This window comes from Euphorbia lathyris, chromosome 3, assembly GCF_963576675.1.
Source record: "Euphorbia lathyris chromosome 3, ddEupLath1.1, whole genome shotgun sequence".
Lineage (NCBI taxonomy): Eukaryota > Viridiplantae > Streptophyta > Magnoliopsida > Malpighiales > Euphorbiaceae > Euphorbia > Euphorbia lathyris.
The window spans coordinates 35,687,764-35,693,763 of NC_088912.1; positions in this window are offsets into that span (position 1 = coordinate 35,687,764).

Here is a 6,000-nt window from a genome sequence, read left to right on the forward strand (position 1 = left end):
TTCATCCATTCAATGTGATTTTGTCATTTGATATTAAAATATCATAAAAGGGCTCATGTAATTACATATGATTTAGATCTGGTCGGTCTTTTGGATGAACATGCATATAACTATTAGAAGAAATTACAAAAAGATCATATTTGGTTTTTCCTTGTACAATTCACCATCTATATATGGCTTTTCTCCTATATAGTACTTTTAATATCAGAAATTCATATTTTTGAATATTGTTTTGTCAAACAGTTATTTCATTCCCTTTTTTACAAGGATGTGTCTATTCATATAAAAACTGTTTATTTGATATTGTTAGAATTTCTGTTACCAACACAAGAGACTTGAAAATATTGAGTCTATTTGTAATTATCCTGTAATTGTCCCTAACTATTAAGGCCATTATGGGCTGATGAATTACCAAATTGGATAAACAAAACTTTCATGTCCTGAGCTAACTACAAAATAGTGCAAGTGTCAGTTTCGGATCAGAACATTAATTTATGCAAAATTCTTAGGATATACATGAGAATTCCTTAAAGATTGGAGGAGAATCATGGTACATGTATTTTTCTTCTAAAATTACCCTTTCTCTTATATTTTATTCGTACAAATAAAATGATATAAGAGTAATTTTATATATAACTATATTATTAAATCATCACTTACCTTTCTTTAATTACACCTCATTCAAATGAGGCTTTAATGATCTCTGAATGCCATTAATCTATGGATGCACAATATTAATTGCAAGTAAATAGCAACTATGTAAGATATCTTACCCAATATAGAATGTCATAACTTTTATGACGTTTAAAATAAATATGCTATCTTGGATATTAATGCGCATTGAAATACAAAAGGACATTATTCTTAAACCATTCTCATTATGGTTATTTATTAAGAATTCATTATGATATTCATGTGCAGTAGCAATCTTTATGGTTATGACCGTTATACGTGATATTATTATTAAAACAAGCACGATTAAAATTCTATTATGAATTTGTTTGACATATAATATTTACTCAGTTTTATCCTTTGACTAAGCTCATTCTAGAGTCAAGGACCAACGTGAAGGAATTATTAAGTTGATTCCAATATGAACTAAAAATGTCATAAAGAGACATTGCATCATACATGATATTTGCCAACAAGACAAATGCAAACATTCTTTTGCTATGAAGTATGTTCCATGGATCAAGCCATTGATCCCCAAGGTAAGTGAATATAGCTTTTATGACTTACCACAATCTTTTAATAATGGACAGAGTATGCCCCACTTCTGGAGTTCTTTCAGTGCTAACCCACAGGTACAAGGGAGTTGCTAATACTACAACCAGTGCAAACACTGATATGAAAAATAAAGCTCAATCCAAAGAAGTGTATATGCAGAGTCACTTCAGAAAAATTCCTTGACTATGTCATTGGCCAAAAATGAGTTAGAGCAAATCCAGATAAAATAAAAACCTTGCGAGGAAAAAGGTGAAAAGAGCGCCTAAATAAAAGCCATGCGAGGAAAAAGGTGAAAAGAGCGCCTAAATGAAAGCCCCACTATGGGTGAGAAAGATCCAGAGGTTGAACGGGCGGATCATCATACTAGAAAGATTGTCAACAAGCATATCAAGGTATAAAACAATTCCTAGCAGAACCACCCTTGATGAGCAGACCAATCTGAAGGGGAGACCTGCATTTGTATCAATCTGTCATGGATAAAGATATGTGCACCGTGGTTATTTAAGAAGAAGAAGGTCAGCAGTTCTCCATCTATTATGTTAGCAAAATGTTGAAGGATGCGGAGACAAGATATCAAAAGTTAGATAAAATGGCTCCCACGGTTGTGACAACATCCATCCGCGTTAAACCATATCTCCAAGCATGACCTCAACATGATCGAGATCAAGATCAAGAACCGGCTTCACCATCATGATTCAACATTGAACACACGAATGATGAGATTGAAAGGCGAGTGCATACCGCTCTATATAGACAAGAGAATAATGCAGAAAGGTACGCCATCAAGTTAACATGAAATCGCCATTCACAGCACGGATCCTGGGATACGAAGCAGACAGAATGTTTAAAGCTTCCAACTTGCCACAATATAAAAGAAAAGATTCAATATAAGCGGGACATTACATATCCCGAACCCAAAGGAGGGGAGCATGTAACCGTTGGAAGAAACGCCAAAGCGTACTACAGGTTGGCCACCACATTGGTTGGCCACCACACTGAAGCTTGCTGGGAGCTGGCAAACTAGATAGCTTTGTCCAGAATAACAAATAACAAGATGACAAGCAGAAGACAGATCCCAAAAATAAATTCAAAAGTGTCATTAATGTCATAGCAGATGGACCAGTGTATCAGTCACCCGTGGAAAAAGCAAAAATATCCGCTCTGGATAAAACATCCCTCCATTGCTCCTTTTGCAGAAACAGGTCCGGTAATCTCTCCACATGCAGATGCATTGGTAGTAACAATCGCGATTCAAGGATGGGAGATAAAATAAAGCGAGTAAAGACACGGGCAGTTCTCGCAATGTCATCACCAAAGGTGCATTCGCCAAACTAAAGGTTGATCCGATCCAAATAGAAACAACCATTGTTGACATCATTGGAGTGACGGGTCACACTATCCAGACCAAGGGCCAGAGGTTGTAGCCCTAATTTCCATCCGTCGTCTGACAATGTACATTCCCACCAGCAAAGGAGGAGTAATGATTAGCGGGAACCAAAAGGTGGCTAAAGAGACTTATACTCGGCGTCACTATCAATCCGCCCATAATCCAAAGAGGACGAAGGTGAGAAATATTAACTTGTCACTACAGCTTTGGGCGACACAGAAACGCTCCTTATTGCTGATGGAAAACGGGTGCGGATCGCCAAAGGATTAAAACTTGAGATCAAAGAGGATGTTAAAAAAAGTTCTCATTGAGTTTGAAAGCGTATTTACATAGGAGAATGAGATCCCCACAGGAGTAAGCCCAGATGTGATTACTCATAAGTTAAACATCATTGAGGATGCGGTTCTAGTTGCTCAGAAAAGATGGAACCATGGGCCTAAAAATCAGTATTTTTACATATTCTTATATGTGCATTAAACTGTTATAGTATCCTATATTTTATAATTTATTCTTTCTCGCCATACTTCTTATATTCATTTGCCTAGCTTTTAGTGCTGATATACGCCCAGTGGCTGGCGAATGAAAATTTCCCAGGTGGATCAATTACCTCAAAGATAGGACAATTGATCCCATCACGGGCGGATCCCCTTTCCACAAAGATAAGAAGCACAGACCCTCAGGAGCTTTCAAATGAGCTCAACTTTCTCCTCAAAGATAGGAGAACATTCTCATGGGCGGATCCATCTTTAGATGATCACCATTCGAGAAAGAGTTAAAACATTCCTTGGACGCAAGGACTTTACACTCTCTCACTCCCTTCCCAAAGAAGGGTTCACAAGTCCTACGGGCGGATCGCTTCACCTCAAAGATAGGTAGCAAGTTGATCCCCTAGGCAGCTTTACTTCCTCTAGAAGGAATAGAACAGCTTCTAAACCTTCACAAAGGTTCATACATTGGGGTACGGCTGGCCACCTACCCTAAACAATCGGAGAAATCCTAAACCAGATCCTAGAAAATTACTTGCTAAAAGATATAATGCATTAGAAAAAATAGTTCTGGAAAGCAAAGGGTTCATCCAACTAATGAAGCCTCGTCTTTATCTCCAAGTAATGAAGCCTCGTCTTCATCCAATCAATGAAGCCTCGTCTTCATCTCCAAACAATGAAGCCTCGTCTTTATCCAATCAATGAAGCCTCGTCTTCATCCAATCAATGAAGCCTCGTCTTTATCCAAACAATGAAGTCTCGTTTTCATCAAAGTAATGAATCCTCATCTTCATCATAGAAATAACAAAGTCTCGCCTCCATAAAATGCACAAAAGTCCTTAAATGGCTGATCATTCTTACTGATCCCTAAGGGCGGGTCATTCTCCTCAATATGGCAGAACTGAAGAAAATAAGTCCCTAAAGGCGAATCATAATCCTAGGGGGTAGGAACAAATGGTCCCATAAAGGGCAGGTTATTCCTTTCTAAAGGAAATATAACTCTCAAGAAGCCCCTAGAGGCTAACAATGGATACGGTTGGCCACCTATCCACAAGGAAGCAAAAACCCCTAAAAGTGCATCATATCCATATATGATCCCACATAGGGCGGATCTTGTTCATAAGATCCCGCATAAGGAAGCCCCAAAAGGCGCATCATTTCCATATATGATCCCCCATCTAGGGCGGGTCCACTTTCCTCCAAGATAGAAAAATAAAACACCATTTAAACAGCCCTAAAGAGCTTTTTATACCTTTAGGGGGGGCTTCTGATAACAACCCAAATTATTCTTGAATAAGGAATAAGGGAAAATAAATAGAAATAATGGCAAACCATTATTCCTTCTAAAAGAGATATTTATGCATGATTAATGTGGAATTAATGATAATTAATGCAGGGGCGAATATGCAAATAATGAGGAAAAGGAAGGAGTCTCTAGCATTATGCCACGCCACGTGGACCATGGCGAGATACGCCATAATGAGATACGCCCGATAAGAGCGAGTGGCGGAGACCCGCCATAGCTCTCAAGGAGAGCGTACATACGCCTTGACGGATCAAAGAATATTATCCCAAGGACCAAAAGGGATATTCACCTTGAGAACGCCGCAAGAAGAACCGGATGGCGGATCTCCACGGTTCAGCTCAGTGAGATCCGCTGGCGAACCTATGAGGCGAATCTCCTCTTTCACCTGATTCATCACAGTAACGGCTAGCCGCCGACTCGGCCATAAAGACCATTAATGAGCTATCAATTAGCTAACCGCCAGGTTAAAGATAACCAGTAACCGCCATTAATGGAGCATTAATGGAGACCTTCTAGTTGCTGAAGGTTACGACTTCCTAGCTATATATAGCCTACATCCCTAGGCTATCAAGGTACACATTCTCACAACTTTTATCAATTCAGTTTGCTCTCTTGTTCCTCTATACTGACTTTGGCATCGGAGTGTCCCCGGCCGATCCCAACGGCGCCTCACAGGGAAGGGCTCCGATCAAGGATTTTTCCACAAGTTATCAATCTACTACCTACCAGAAATAGCAAACAGTAAATCGGAACAAATGAAACAAACATACTCTTAGTAAAAATTGACAACTTATAAAAAATAATGACATGTCGAAATATCTATATCTAAAATCTAAAATGTTGAAGTTTACTTAAAAATTGACACCTCATCAAAAATAGTGATCTTTCAATATATATATATATATATATATAAAAGAAAACTATTTTATAATTATTAAAAGAAAAAGAGAGAGCAGGGCTAGGGCGACGGGGATGGAGAGAGAAGGTATGGGCGGCCGATCGGGGCAGGGACCTGGGGATCGGGTGGCTGGGATGGCTCAGGGGATGGATCTGGGGCCGAACGGAGGGAGGGTAACGGGCGATGGGATTTCGGTTTGTTCTGGGGGCGAGAGGCGGGGCAGCGAGGAGAAAATACGGGATCGATCTCGGGAGAGGGATAGGTCGGTTGGTATGGGGGGAAGGGCCGGATCTGGCCTCCGGGATGGTAGCAGCGGGTGATAGTAGGGCAGAAAAGGTTAGGGAATGGTAGGATGTCGTAGGGGGAATCGGTTCAGACGGGGTCGGGGAAGAGGGTGCGAGCGGAGAGCCGGTGTGTGCCGAGGGAGGGCTGCCTAGGGGGTCAGGCGATGGGTTGGGGGATAGGCGCACGGGATCTGTCATGGAGGTATCCCGCGCCTCGCAACCTGTTGATCCGGTTGGATTTGTGGGCAAGAGGCAGCCTGCCTCTTACGCGGCTCCAGATTTTCCTGCCGCAGGAGTGTCTGCAGCGGGTGTTGCTGTTCAAGCACGAGAGCTGGCGGGGTCCCCTTGCTCTAGGGCAGCGGGGGAGGCAGACGCGATCCCGATGGGCGGACCTTTGGCCCAGGGGGCTGCGT